This window comes from Trachymyrmex cornetzi, unplaced genomic scaffold (assembly GCF_001594075.2).
Source record: "Trachymyrmex cornetzi isolate Tcor2-1 unplaced genomic scaffold, Tcor1.1 scaffold67, whole genome shotgun sequence".
NCBI classification, from domain to species: domain Eukaryota; kingdom Metazoa; phylum Arthropoda; class Insecta; order Hymenoptera; family Formicidae; genus Trachymyrmex; species Trachymyrmex cornetzi.
In genome coordinates this window covers 4,002,340-4,019,461 of record NW_017299992.1, presented here as the reverse complement: position 1 = coordinate 4,019,461, position 17,122 = coordinate 4,002,340, and the positions used below count along the sequence as shown (strand labels likewise).

Here is a 17,122-nt window from a genome sequence, read left to right as displayed (position 1 = left end):
ATATATATATATATATATAATGTGTACACATATATAATATATATATTGTATATAGCCTTTATCGTTTTCACATAAAAGGGTAGATTCAGGTTCTGCCGAAAGAACAGGTTATTATGACTAAGTGAGTTAAGATGACTAAGCTTTAAATGGAACTATAAATATTGTTTTGACTTTACGCTTAACAAGTTTAACAAAAAATATTTATTCTGTAGAAAATTGCTTATTGTGATTTCTTGCGGTTTGCCGGTTTCTTTTTGTGTATTTGCAAACGCATTATACCTATGGGACTTTATACTGTTAGAGAAGAGCTGAATAGTAGCTTTCCGAAAAAGAATTCTTTTCAACCGTAATTTCATTGTTATTAGGATTTTTATTCATTTTTTAAAAATGCCAATTTTTGTATGAAAAGATATTAATTTTTTTCAAAGCACTTGTTGATTTTACTAATGCGAAGCTTTATCCTTATACTCTCATTATTAAAATCTAGTCAAAATGTCGTTTTCAGAATATGTTCTCCATTAAATGAAATAATTAATAATCGAAAAACGATTTTGTTATAAAATGTGTAAAAATTATTTTGATATTACTTAATTATTCCATAAATTTGAAACTTTGATGTATAAAGTAAATGTATAATTGATCTCACGTCTAAATTAATATTGCCCTAAATGTAACATTGGCATTTGTGCGCGTAAATGTTAGTTTAATGGCATAGTAAAGTAGGCATGTATTTTTAGAGTGATGAACAAAAATCAAATACAAAATTGTTCAAACTTTCCGCCGCGATAAAAATGATTTTTGACAGTGTAGTACACTGAGAAAAAAATGCTGTTGATTCAATTAAAATCTATATTACGGACTGTCATTAACATAAGTTATTAATTCATGTATATATTTTTTACATAAAGGCATAAATTATTATTTCAATAATCAAGACCTTTATGTCAATAAAAATATACATAAATTAATTATTTATGTCAGTGGCAGCCCGTAATATATAGACTTTAATTGAATCAACAGCATTTTTTTCTCAGTGCAAGTGTAAAGAATTAATGTTACGTAACAAAAGTATATTTTTAAAAACATATAGGATAGATATAACAAAAAAGTACACATACGAACATATTAAATAGCACTATATAGATGATTGAGATAAAATTTTATTTCAGATTTATGAAAAGTGAGGGGGTAACCACTAGCTGAAATATTGTTCCACAGATTACATGATTTCATCTGATTACAAATAATTTTTTTCACTACTATGAAGTAATTTGTGGTAAAATATACGATTTTATTTAATATTATACAATGATTTCTCGTGGTTGCATATGTGATTATCGGATTATACATAGAGATTTTATATAAATTTTATAATGATTTCGAGGATTCTGTCCCACAATTACATTAAGTAGTTCCCCCCTCGTCGAAAAGATTACAAATATCGCTTGATATTAAGAATCAAGTAAATGTTGTCATTATTATATATGTATAAATAAAGAATGCGCGGTTCGTTGTTATTCATATATCTAACTGTCTTCATATGTCATACATTATATTAGATTATTTATAATATAATATATATAATTTTGCAAATTATGAATCTATATTCAGAAAAAAGGTGAAAAATATAATTTAAGCATTTATTTATTGTTTAGAAAATGATAAAACTGTTGAAAAATATACTTATTTTTCTTTTATTTTTGAAAAAAAAATTTTTTAACATTTCCTCTAAAAATGTATAGATTTCTTCTTAATCATGTTTTCATAAGTGGTATCAATCTACGAGTAGAATTATAATCAATATGGTTACAACGACGAAGAGGATGAATCCGTGGGGGTGCATTCGAATGAAGGGAGCAAAAGGCACGTGACAAACGTGAACCATGAAAAAGGAAAGACCGAAAAGAAGGTTGCCGTAGATTCGCCAAGACAGGACATCGGCAAAAAGCAAAAGGCATTCTTTGAACCGCGGATGACATCTTTATATGCGTTGTTCGGCTCCCTATCGTGAAAATGTCGTCACCCCATGGCGATTCATAAATTTAGTTGCATTCCACCGCTCTTCTCTTCAAAGTATTTCCATATTACCATACCTAATCCAACAAAAGTTACAAATAAGATAAATGTGAATTGATTTAGATTATTATAATAACATGAACCATTTCATAAAGATTATATAATAATATATAGGATAAAGAGTGGAACTATGTTGAGCATAAGGGCAAATTGGGACATGCAAATATCTCAATAATCGAAATGATATATATGTATAGAACATGACTATATCTGTATAAGAAAATGCGGAGATGAAGAATCCTGCGCTAAATACGTCAGTCTGCGTCCAGTCGTTAATTGACATATGATTTTTTTTAGAGACATCAGATACCTAATCATAGTCAGCACATAGGTATAATTTTTAATTTTTTCTTTTAAGCTCTTAATTTCAATATGTATCTATAAATTATAATCAATTAATCATTATATACAACGATTTTATGTATATCTATTTAGTATTGTATAGCGTTTTGATTGATGTTTATTCTAATGCTTTATTAGAATTTTTAACTTCTGTGTAGGGAAACTATGATTATTAATTTAAGAAAACGCGCGCGCGCGGCATCTCGCGCATGGTATAATGTAACGGAGAATCAGTCATACTCAAACTAATGTTAAGACTATTGAACAGTGAGTACCGACGAAAATTTACCGTATTAATGTATTAAGAAGTAAATCTTACTTCTTCTGAGTTAAGGTGAATTTACAGGCAAACTGACATGTTAACGAAGCGTAAACCATTTCTATAATGTCATCGACATAATTCTTAAAGTTGATGCCATGCACAATAAATGTAATTTAATAATTTAAAATTGTTGAAGATATACTGACCGATATAAAGGTCGGGGAGAGAGAGAGAGAGAGAGAGAGAGAGAGAGAGAGAGTGTGTGTGTGTATTTACAAATATTATTGACAGTCAAAGTAGTCAAAAAAAAAATACAATAGGAAAGCAGCCAATAGGAAAACGCAGTTGTCGACATTAACTTAAATAAAAGTATTGAACTATACTCTTGTAAATCTGGAGCACTTATTATAGGGTAGGAACATTGGCGACATTGCAGACGGAGCAATCGATATTCCTATGTTTTTGGACACTCCAAAAATTATTGGTACCTATTAAAATTTATAATAAGTATTAACATAAGTATTACGTAAATATTAACATATTACTAATGAATTCGGTCTGTGTGGGCCACACTAGACACTTAACTTTGATAAAGATGATTGACAGACAAAGCGCTCAAAAAAAGATGACTCGTTGAAGCTATTGACTCTAATGCCTTGACGAAAGAAAGGCAATATTTGCACGCACAAAAGATGGATCATAGACTGTCGTCCGACTAACTGATTCAATTCATTTAATGTCCGGCAACTTCTGCGTATTCGATCGCAGATAATGCCATTTCTCGCTATTTCTGAATAATCAGCTAGTAAATAATAGACTGTAACTTTAAACAAAATATTAAATTATTCGCAGATTTTAAATTCTCTTTAACATCTATTAATTTTCTTATAAAAATGCTTATTAGAATCAAACATTATTAAATTGCTTGTCAATTTAATAATAGTACTATTATTATAACTCTATAGTTCTGCTCATGAATGTGTTTCAAGACCGAAAAAGATTTCGACGCGCAGTTTGCAGAATTAGATATATATATGTATATATATAATTCACACAAATATTTAAGCATTAAGATTCGCTTTGAATATAGGAACTTCTTTAATTTAATTAGATTTCAGATTTATTCTCGTTGGTACAAATTTGTATTATATTGTTTAAAATATTAAATGTAAAGAATTGTTGTTTTTTATGAAATAAATAACGAGATTTATAATCAATAAGAGATCAATGCTTTTAATTACGATATAACTGTCTTAAGTGTTTATATAATTTTATGTGAATTTATATATATTACGTATTGTATATAGATAGTCTTTTTAAACTGCGCATTGAAATGATTTTTCGATCTTGAATCGCAAATTCCACTGAACTACTGTAATAATATCACAAGTTAAATTAACTAGCATGCAATTTAACAATTCTAGAGATAGAGAGAGAGAGTAAACATTTTTTATTCTATCTCTAGAATACGCTATAAAAGTATTGTACGGTTGTGAGACACCCTGTATATAAATATGTATAAATATTCATGAACATATATAATTATATGTATATAAAATATGTGTCCATACATTTTTCTTTCTTTTGTAAAATTATACTTTTTAGTGTAATATAAATAATAATAATAATAATAATGAAATATAGGATATTGCTTTTATCTTTATATAGTTATTTTGTTTGCTGAACAATTTATGTTGTAGGTATAAAAACAGGATCGAAATTCTCTAAAGGTGACAGATAATAGACGAACGCGTGAGATAAGTCTCAAGGAGGCAACACAATTTTTAATTTGACAACACTGGTGCTGAACGATTCCCTTGGAGCGAAGCGCACACATTTGTCACAAACATTGTATCTCATATTTTTATGTTCTACTTCTAAATATATTCTATTTCTTAATCATAGTGCATTTATTCATTAACTTGCCCCATATCGCTCAAATAAGAAAACATTAAAAATAAAAGGATAATTTTTGCATTACTTGTTTTAAGAAGGGTCAAGTTGGAGAAATGTAAAAAAATTACTCATATACAATTACGCATACGAGTATATAAAATTATATATAAGCAATTTTTTTTAAATTATTCCTTTTAAAAGGGGAAATTATTCCTTTAATTATTTTTGATGTTTTCTCATTATTATTAGCATTGTTATAGGCAACAGTCAACAGGCAATAGTAATCCAACGCATCGAAAAATTGTTTTTATTGCCTGTTCCACGTTTTTTGTCCCATGTACATTTGCAGTAGTAAATTTGTATTAATATATGGGATTATATGGTATATCGAATTGACATCCCGGAGCTCTGATTGGATGGCTCGTTATTATTCCCTGTTCCCTGTTCCTATCGCCTGTGCTTTTCATTGTGTTTCCACCTGACACACAAATGTAGAATAAATAATAAAAATGCTGCATTATGACATGGTTATTATTATACAATATAATTTCTGGGATTGGACTACTTGATTCGAGCGTATTATCGTTACTCATGCAGAAAGCATTGTACATACATACGGCGCAGGTGTTGATATCTTAACGAGCCTTGTTAACCATTCTTCCTGTTCATTCTCAACAAGATATTCAGCGTTACCAAACGATGTAACAGAGTATATCAATATACCGAAATAATAAGGTACCGTCTTCAATTTTATAATTTCATCCTGTCTTCATTAATTTGCTACATAAAACATGTTTAGCGTAGGTATAAGGAAAATATTGAAGTCGAAGATCGCAACTGCGTAAGGTGATATAAAAATGTTACCTCTAAGGCAACGGTCCGATTTCCCTTGCTTATGTATATACGTGCAATATAAATCTAACAGCTTTAGAAGGCTGAGCTATAAGGTTTCGCCTTTCGCAGGTCGGAGGCGTCGATAATTGGCGTTCGGTTACATCGATAAAGGGATAGTGTGACGTAGGTTTTTTTTGCAGGTTATGTCCATCGTCACGCTCGCGATCGGTATCAATATTTATAGCGTATCATTAATTTCAGATTGGATCAGCTTTACACTTCGACATTGGAGATTTTTCCTTAATTAATGTGTACTTGATAAAATAAAAAAATTTATTATATTTTATAACAACTAAATATTATAAAAATAATGTCACGTTTTCCAAAAGTTATTACATATTACTTTAATTTAATATTGTACGTTTGCATGCGCGCATATGTGACACATGCGCAAAATTTTTCATATTAATTGCCAATTTATAATAAAATAAATCCGTATTGATTCACATAATCTTATCACAAAATGTTGGTGAATCGAATATGTATATGAATATTGTATATGAGAAGTCATACACTTATATATAATATGTTTTGAAAAGAAATCCAGATATGTATCAATGATTGATATGTATGGTTCAGTTTATTTTATTTTCTCATGACACACATATACACATACACATTAATATTATCTCTACCGTATTTCAGAAGCTATCAAACGATTTAAAAGCGAAGTTACCAATAGTTATTGGAGTAGTGTGTTTTTGTAACAAATGTGAGGGTCTTTAGACGATCTCGTCATCTGATATGTGTATACGTATAGTAGATGATATTCCAAGAAATCTGTTCTTCTTCATGCACTTCGGCACAACGAAGCACTGTCTTCGATATCATGAGCGTTAAATAATAAGTACGATTAATGAAGAGAAAGACATACATACAGAAATTATTTTATTGCTAAATTTTGTGTTGATACATATGTTGATAAGATTAATCTTATGGCATAAATTTTTATGAAGCACCATTTTACTTAATAAGGATCTTATTTTGTTGGATAGCGTCACAATTTTATAATTTCGTTTTATTCAAGATTACGTAAGTTAATTCTTTTCTTTTAACTAACAATAAGTTAAGTTAAAGTTAATGGCCTATAAAATTAGTTACGTCATAAAAGTGCTCCCTCTGATTTTGATGAGCTTTAAAAGTATTGTTTTCAGAGTTGTGTAAGTTAATATATCTTTTTAACTAAATTAAGTGAAAGTTAATGGCTTATAAGATTAATTTAGTTAAGTTAAAAGTTGATTGAACAGAAAACTGACTCGGTTAAAATTGCGTTCGGAATTAAGATTGAATTTATTTAACTCAAGTTAAATAAAAAGTTAATTTTTAAAAACATTATTTTCATTAAATCAGAATATCCTAATTTTTTAAAAATCAGATTACTTTAAATAACAAAACATAATTTATAATATAAATTATCAAATAAATCGAATATTTTATATATTTGTATATTATAAGAAATAACAAAGATATTTTCTGTATAAATGTAAATAATTTTTGTATCTTAGTATCATGAAATAATTAAGTATTTAGTCGATTCATGGGACAAATGACAAATCTAGAGGGAAATGAATAAAAAGTTTTAATTTGTAACCTTAATATAACCTTTACAAATAATTTTGTTAAAAACTATTTGTCAAAAAAATTTGTGATGGTTACAAAATTAAGACTTAAATTTTATTTATTTCCATCTACTTTAGTAAAAAAAGAAAATATTTCAACATCTTCTGCTTTCCTTCGCTAAGAAGACTTTCGCAAAGTATTTGCTTTAATCTTAAAAAGTCACAATTCACACCTGCCGATTCGTTCCAACACCTGGAAATTAGAACATCAGCGAAATTCATTCGAAGATGTCCCGTTTACGTGTCGAGTTTTACATCCTTCGCACGCGGCATCTATTACAAGACCCCTGAGGAGTACGGAATGATGGATTCATCCGGAATAGCCAGTGGAGGAGGTATGAGAGCACAACTCCTAGGGCGTGAATACGTGGATGATTGGATAAAGAAGTCACCGATGAGTTGGTTTTGTATGATTTTTGCCTTCTATGAAGTCAGCCGACACAATACCACTGCGAATATGTATCTAAATTCTGTGTGTGTGTGTGTGTGTGTGTGTGTGTGTGTACATATACGTACATATGCGTATATATATCATATGTCGTTTACCGATTCTCGAGAATAAGAGTCTTTTAAAGATATATAACTGACCTCCGGTTCAATGAAGGAACAATACCAAGAAGAAATGAGGAATAAAGTCGTCAGGATCACGAATCATGATCAAAGGATAATAGTAGTAGACCAAATAGGAAATTCTTTGCTATATGTATTATCGTAAGGGTGTCGATTTTTTCTCATTACACTGAAAAAAGATATCTTAATTTCAAAGAAATATCTCTTTGCTCGTATTTAAAAAAATTATTTCTTTAGATCAATGAACATTTCTTTGAAAATAAGATCTTTTTTTTCAATGTAGCTATTCCGCAGAATTATGGAAAAATAATATTTTTAAGACATAAATTTTTGTGTCTTCCTTTATTAATGTCGTTGCATCACGAATATCGTAACACAGTGAACTAATTATTCAAATAAATTATATTATATATATTGTGCGCTATTATTTTGTTTTAATGGCATATTAATTCCGTTAGATTTACGCTCGCGTATACTTTAATAAAGTGTCTCGAGTCAAGTAGCGATTGGCGACGAGTGTTTTACCGACCATAAGTTAAAAGAGGGACATGTAAATAAACTGAGAAACACACGCGACGGTTTACTGAATACGTCTCCAGTTAACAGAATTCGCTCGCTTTACCAAGAACATCACATGAATCCTAATGAATAAAATAATTGCACTGTCATGTAAGAAAATATTTGTGTTTCGTACATAGTTGTGGGCAAATTATATATAAAAGTTGTAAAATATTAAATCAATATATGGATGGATAAGTATTTTATATGAAACTACAGGAATACGCTCGCGCATGCGTAACATTAAAAATAATAGATGTGGAGGTGAAGTTATTCACCGCGCGTCCGTATACCTATCGTATAACATATAAGATAGATTTCAGAAAAACTGTTAAGAGCGAAGCGTACGTTTTGTTCGTCACTGCGTCGATTTTCTACTCCTTCAACTTCAATTTTTCTCATACGGAAAAAGGTCCATTCGTTTCACCCTAGTTGTGCTCGCGCGCGCGCGCGCTACCGTTTTGTACATGGGAAGACGAAAGCGCGCGTATGCGAAAGCCCGAAAAAATATTCTCCGCCGCGATGTGGGTTTACATTCGTAAGCCGTGACTACCGCGGCTGGTGGCAACGGCGGCGGCTCAAAGCGAAGCGCGCGTGTTTGGCTAACATCTCTAAAACAAAGTGTAAACTAACTAGACGTCTATTCGGTGTTTACATAACGCCGAGGAGCCGGGAGAGTTGAAGAGAGTCGTCACGAGAATAGCGACTCTCTCTCTCTCTCTCTCTCTCTCTCTCTCTCTCTCTCTCTCTCTTGGCGTAAAACATTCATGCAATTTTTGGTCGCATGTCATTTACGAGAGGTTTGTTTTTCATTGCTGCACAGAAAACTGCATTAGAACTTTTCTTCTCGCTTTCGCCAAATATCAAATATATCTATTTCTCGCTTTCAATACATAAAGAGAGTGTATGTACACTAGTTTAGCTATAAAATCTGAATAATATGTACGGTTTATCGTCGTGCAATATTCTTGTTGGATATGCGTAAGGTATTTCCAGCAAGCTTATTTGATCGAAATACTACACTTAAAAATCTTGAAGTAAAAGTTGTAGATCTAGTTTATAATTTATAAGGATTTGTTTTATATAATTTGGTATGTTATATTAAGTACAATAAAAACAAACTTTGTATAAAGTTAGCTTCTTTAAGTATAAAATCCTCATTCACATATGCAATATTAAATAACGATATATAAACCAACATATTCGTTTAAAATCAAATCTTATTTTATTTTGACTTATCAAAAATGTATTTTTATTTACAAAGCATCAAGTAGTAATTTAAAATTGTACAGTTAGAGAAGCGCAAATGTATATATTTTATTATTTTTATATATTACTTTTATATAAAGTTACGGCATTTCGATACAAAATATTGTTACGTCACGAAATCTATCTTTTGAAATTGATAATGATTGCCTTTACAAATTAAATTATTTAATCGAAAAAAAATTGTCCACACAAAATATGCAAGGACCAACTTTTTTTTTATAAACGAGCTGGTACGTGTCAGTTGGTAGATCGATTAGAAACATCAAAGATTCTTAGAAGCATCGCAGACTGGCGGTATCTGGACGGATAATTTTTGACGGAGAAAGAGCGATCAGACCGACCGGCTTGCCAACGATAAACAAACCGTTTTGGTGGGCAGTCGACTCTTTGATGCTCCGTCGTTGATTAATTCCAGTATGCTTGTTGGTGATCCACGATGGCCGCCGATCATTTCGCGGCACGATTAGAACGCTAATTTAAGTGCAAATTTATCATTCGTTTAATCAATATTCTTTGCATTGCACAAACCGCTTTAGATTACAGACATTATAGATGTATTTGTAAGAATTTATGGAAAAATTAGTTAATATCTAGAGTATTTCAGAATAAGTTCTATATTACATTATCAAGGCACTCGATAATAGGCAAAAGCAATATAAATCTGCAGTGAAGGCACGATTGATTTAATATTTTTTTCTTATTTATATAAGACTTAATTATTCTCGCATATGCCAGTATTCACTTTTTCTCGAGAATTATATTATTTTTCCAGAAAAAAAAATGTTTTATTGATATTCAATTAACTTTAAGGTTAATTTTTTGTTTTAAAATTTTTGCGTTGGTATATAATATGTAGCTCGCGGTGTACTGACTTCCCGCTGAGAAGACTTTTAGCCTTCCAACACGCACCGCACAAGCATCCCAAATACTTGTCCATTCTAGCCAGATAATCAGTCCTCTCCTGGTCATCATTATACCTACTGAAGGCGCCCTGGCTTGCGATCGACATTTGGTCTGAAGATTGCGCGACAAACCTTCTTTTGCTTCTATTCTTCACAGCAGGTATGTTTTTTGAAAATCTTTACAAATCATTGTTACAAATCATTGTTTGGGTACTGCATACCTAGGATGTCCGCATTAATAATGTGAGGAATAGCTTTTTAGAAATTATAGATAGATTTACATCTTCCCAAATAAAGATAGTTTCCAGTTTCAGGTAATCTCATAATGAGTTTTTCCTTGGGTCCTGCATATGTTCCCACATACATTACACTTTATCCCAGGAACGTCTTTAGAACGGAGGACTTTAGGATCTCATCTGGATGTCTTTAAGACATTTCTTGGAGGTCAGTGCTGTATATGAGTATATATTGCACATATAAATACTACAAAATTACTTATATTATAAAATTATTTTTACATTGAAGATCATCACATTTGTATTTTTCTTCGAAACTCGAAATGATAAAGTGATATAATAATATTATAGTTTTACAGTTGTACTACATATATGTATATATTGCTGCTACAATTATAGTTGCCTAAGAAATATTGCGTGTTTATACTCAATATTTTATCACTCATACCTTAACTATGGATTACCGCTTCCCGATTTCCTTTTCAGTCACAGCAGGAAGTAAAGAGGCATTGGTTTTGAACGATGAGGGAAGTCGCCTCTTTGTGCTCCGATGAGAGACGTTCATGTACCCCGAAATTGCGCGTTAACACATTCGACGGGCGTGACCATTCGCTTGATGTCTTTACGAGCTCTTGCTTGCTGGAAACTTCCTTTCTGCATCAGAGGCACAGCGGGATCACAAATATATAACTGCAAAAGATAGAAAAATATTTCTCTTTCACTTGGTGTTTGATTATGTTTCAACCTGTTGCACAAAATTCGCTGTAAAATTGCTTTATATTTCGCAACGCATCGTGTCTTACAAAAAAATTTGGATTAGTGGCGTTATTTTAATTTTCATAATTGTTTATTATTACAATTACGTAAAGTAATTGGATTCTACCATAAAATAGAAACTGAAATTGCTTTTTAGAAAAAAAACATTTTCACAACTTTGAGACACATATGATTATTTGTGGCTTGGTAATAGTAATAATAATAATAAGCATATCCTACTAATCTATTTATGTCGCATTTATGTGTGTTATATAGAAGAAAACATAAGCGAAATAATAAAAATCTAATTTTGATAAAAGGCACGAGAGTGGTTACAATATTAACTACTTACGCCTCTTATGAGATAAGAAAATTTAATGTAAAAAGGAATTTTTCCGAGCAAGAGAGATTCGTTGATTCATTGGCAAAAGATGTTCAAAACGAGTTGTGCATATAATCAAGTGGTTATAATGCTCTTTTTTTATACACACAATTTCATACGATCCCTTCTACATATCAAGCGATGATGTATCGTTTTTCGGAAGAAATGTTTCCAGATCTGTTTATTTAAGATTCACTTTATTTTGTGATTCAAGAAATTAAATAGTTATGTATATAAATATAAAATTATTAGAAATCTAAAATCTAAATATAAACTAAAAAGAAAGGGAAAAATTTATTTTAGTTATAAAAATTATTGCAGGCGGTGCGCGCGTGTGCGTATGTATGAATGAGAAACTATTATAAGACCGTTAAATAGGTTTTTTTACAATTTTTTTCATTTTAAATCTTAACTGAGCATCCTCCAAGAGATATAAACATTGTCTGTAGTCAATGAATACTGTTAATAAATTTCTTGCAGAAATAGCTAGGGGCCCGATTACTTTCGGTCTTTTAACATAATCAATCTGAAATATTATATATATAATAATTCCCTCAAGTTTAATTATATCTTTAATTTGATGCTACAAGCACCTTAAAATCTGTAAAAAAACTTATTGCGCATTACAAAAAATATTATTTCCGTAAAAGTAAAATGTTCATCTATATTTAAAATTTACAAAATTACTGAGAAAAAGTTTTTTGAAAAATTTATCTTTTAACGGCTTCCGAAACTGTCGCGTAAGAGGAACTTTTGTTAGACCGGAACCGATATATAACACGCGTGTTCCAAATGTGTTTTACATTTTGTCGTTGACGAGACAAATCCCTCCGATCTATAACTGCGTCTTCGTTATGAAGACGACATGGTCCACCTTGTGTAGAAAATGAGACGTCTGTTTCGACTATAGTCTTTTCAAGCAGATCTTTCAAGCAATGATACATCAAAAAGGATAGAACATTCTTGTAAGGACATTGGTTCTATATATCTTTCTTTACAATTCTCAATTTCTTTCGAGTAAATGGTTCATAAAAATGCAGAATTAGTTTTTTTATTAAATAGAATGACCACATTACTTCGGATATAGATAATAAATTTTTTAGAAATTGAAAATATAAACTAAAAATTGTTAATTATTAATCAATTTTTTGTCAGTTTTGTGATTAACAATAAAAATTGTTTGTAAAAAATTAATGCATTCAAATTAATAGATTTATTAAATATCTACAAAATATACAGGGCGTCCGATAAAGACCGTAACAATGTTTAAGGGTAAATTCTTGAGGTCATTTCGAGACAAAAATCCTAATACCAAAATATCGAGTTTTGAATTACAAGCATTTAAAGTCAATAGATCGTATCACCTAAAATTCGTACGTTTAGGAGTAATTGGTATTTTGCGTTGGCATTTATCTATCACATCTGAACGCGTGGACTTTATATAGGCGATATAATTTGTTAACTTTAAATACTTATTAAATAGTTCAAAAACTATTACAGTCTCAATATTTTAGTATTAGAATTTTTGTCTGAAATTGATCCCAGGAATTTAGTTTTAAACTTTATTACATTTACCGGACACCTAATTAGTATATATCATATACGATATATGCAAGGTGTGTCTCGAACTTTTGTGTAGATAGAGCGGACTAAACTGAGTCGAAAAGTCCTGTACCATTTTGCAATTTTCGTAGTAGTTAACAAGATATTAATCACTAAAAATTGCCAAATATTGATCTTGAACAATTTTTTACTCAAGTACTATGAACTTTATAGAAAAGTTGCAAGAGACAAAAATCATTAATTTTCTTCTCATCAAGTTCTGAGAATTTTTTCAGAATTAAAAAAAAATTTTTTATTACCGTATTTTCTCATGTTGGTAAAAATAAGAAAATGCAGTGCTAAAAAGTTGATAAAAAATTCTGAAAAAATTCTCAGAACATTATGAGAAGAAAATAAATGATTTTTGTCTCTTGCAGTTTTTCTGTAAAGATGATATTATTTGAGGAAAAAATTATTGAAAACCAATATTCGACGACATTTAATAATTAACATCTTGTCAACTATTGCGAAAATTGCAAAATGGTAGAAGACTTTTCGACTCAGTTTAGTCCGCTCTATCTACACAAAAAAAGTGATTGGCAAAAAAGTTCGGGAAACCCTGTATATATATATATATGTGCATACGTGCGCGCGCGTGTTTGTGTGTGCGTGTGCGCAAGGTGTCCGGTAGGTTTTGACAAAGCGCTCGTGTATAGGTAGAGCGGACTAAATTAAGTTGAAAAGTCCTCTACCACATTTTGCAATTTTTGCAACTTTTTTTTACTTACGCAATGAGCAGAATTAATGTCCAAAATCGATGCATAAAACAACTTTAAGATACCTTTAAGAATTCTTTAAAAAACACATCTTTAAACTATTTTATAAAGAATTCTGAAAGAAATTTTAAAGTTGTCCTATATATATATGAATCGGTTTTATTCGCTTATTCGACAATTTTTAGAAATTAACATCTCGTTGACTATTGCGAAAATTGCAAAATGATAGAGAATTTTTCGACTCAGATTAGTCTACCCTATCCACACACGAGCGCTTTGTCAAAACTTACCGGATACCCTGTATATGTATGTATAATTACTAACAACGATAGTTACACAAATTTTGAATCTTGTAATAAAGAGAGATAATAAAGGAACAGTAAAGGCATTTATTTCTATAAAAAAAAATTAATTTAAATTTTTTTACTTTTAACTACTATCTATTTATAATTTAATTAATTTTTAATTTGTTAAATATTTTCGCAATTAAAAAATACATATTATTAAATTACATAATTACACTAGTGTAAAAGAGTCTTTTCTGAGTATGATCGTATGACGAATCATACTTATTTCATTCGATTTTGATAAAAACTGATTGGTTACGCTTGTTATGTTTAGAAATTTATTGTTATATCGTACTATTAGATATCAAAGAACAATAGTAACTTAATCCCTCGAATTAAATAACATTTTGTTATTTTTAACTTTCATACGTGTCAAAATGTAAATCAATTTATTTCTATAGTTATTTTTAAAGTAAACGTCCACATTAACGTATGCATTTAATAAATAATAAACTAAATTCGAGTTAAATATAATATATACATTTTTAGTTAAATTAAGTTAATTTTAATTTCATTGTTATATTATAGTTAAATTAAAGACACACACACATTGAGTAGGAGCAGTGGCGACCTATAGAAATAATGATTAGAAATAACTCAAATTGGTATAATTTGACATTGATATAATTTGAATTAACAGTGTATGAAAGAACAAAAGAAAAGAGAACGAGGAAAAGATAAAAATATACGGCCGGTTTTTGTTTTTAGAGTAAACGCATTTTGATAAAAATACACGAAACGGAAGCTAATTAGTTTGTACAAGTCAATTTTAAAATCCGGAATTTAACACGACTCAGTATCTTTCTTTTATATTACATATATGTTTTTCTCGACTAATTGCCATGTGATTCCCATTTAATCTGCCACACTAGAAAAAATGTACATGTTACTTTTATACAGTTTGATATTTTTACCGATAGCGAATTTAATACATTCCGCGATTTCTCCTTATACATTATTGTGTCATCATGTTACAAAAAACATAAAAAAAAATTGTTTAAGGTAAAACATCTCGAAATGAAAAATAGAATTTTTAATGTCAAAATTATTTCTAGACTTATTCTTTGGAAAATGTCTTTCTCAAAAAATACAACAGCAATAACGTTCTTTCTTTCTCCTTCTATATCTTTCTTGTAACATGTATAATATATTATATAGGGATGTACCGGAAATCTAAAAAAACCTTCGGATAATTATCCGGTCGAATAGTTGAATATCATTAGTATCCGGTAATATACGTACATCCGGTTGAAATTTTATATTAAAAGTTTGCGTCATTAATGCAGAATTCTATTCTTTTCAGCTAAACTTCTTGCATAGTTCACCTTTCCTCTTTTACGTCAGAGAGATAAAAAAACAGTAAACTGAAAAGAAATTTAGCTAAAGCTACATTCAAGGACCTCGATATCAACAGCATCAGCTAATGGCTGCGTTCAGCAGAGAAAACCAATGAGTTAGCGCTTAGTGATTCTTTAATATGATTGGTTCCTAACACGTAGATCCAACGAAGAACTAAAGGCAAGAACCAATCATATTATAAAGAATCACTAAGCGCTAACTGATTAGTTTTCTCTGTTGAACGCAGCCATTGTGTCATACTATCTTTATCATTAATCGTAAAACAAGAAGAGGGTATAAAATATGATTCAATATATATACGTACGCTGATAACGCGTTCACTGTTAAAAAGAACAAACCTGAAGACTCTGTTGTAATGTTGTGTGATTGTGTGAATAGTAAATCAGACAAAGTAAATCTATGAATACACTATGATTGTTAAGTTGATAAACTGCTATACATTTAAGTGTTTAGTATATACTTAGAATTAGCGACGGACAATCGCTAAGTGTACTTAACAATTGAATTATTGAGATAAAGTGCAAGCGTATATGCTCTGTTACTTGATTTATTTGCAAAGATTAGAAATTTGTCAAGAACATTTAATGGGTTAACGGTCCGCTTTCGTTAGTCCGCGTCTCCGGCGCATGCTTATGGCTGCGCACACAGGCCACGCGCGGAGCGTTTACACCCTCGCACAATGCGAGTCTCGGCCTCGTTAAGGGGATCAGCTGCGTGGCATTGTCGCCACTAACAAGCGCTAAATAGAGTACCGAGTGAAATCGTGTGGATGCACGGTGTGTCCACACAGAGACAGTCCGTACATAGCACTGTCTATACAAATAATATGTCGGACACATCTATACGCGTATACGTAGATGCAAAATTGTGCACGCATGCGCCCGCACAGAGTTCCACTATAATATGCGGCCGTATTCCGATACCGTTTTCTCCAATCATTACAAACATAATTATAATTAGTATACAGTTGAATGAGAGAGTTAAGAGACATTTTATTGCTCTCATTGTCAATTAATTATGCGAGAAAAATCTGCTGATCTTGCTCTAGGTAACGATAGTCACACATTGATGGCTATGAAAACATGATGCACGTGAGTGGCAACTAGCCCCGCAGTTCTCGCATTGTGCTGTCTGTTATAAACGGGGGAAAAAGGCGAGAGGTATGTAACTGCGAAAAGGAACGACGGGGCGTCTCAGGGATGTAGTCCTGCAGTTACATTATATACATATACGTATACGATTTATATGAGGGGTAGCGGGATCGTCGAGTGAGAGACGGACAGTTGTTAAGTTGTCCGACAGATGTCTCACTACGTGAATCTACTGTCTGCCCACC

At 30.8% G+C, this 17,122-nt stretch overlaps 1 pseudogene; it reads left to right on the top strand.

Annotated features, from left to right (window-relative positions):
- Window positions 1-2,011, top strand: part of LOC108767214 (uncharacterized) — a 5,449-nt pseudogene extending 3,438 nt beyond the window's left edge.
- Window positions 2,012-17,122: the final 15,111 nt, after the last annotated feature.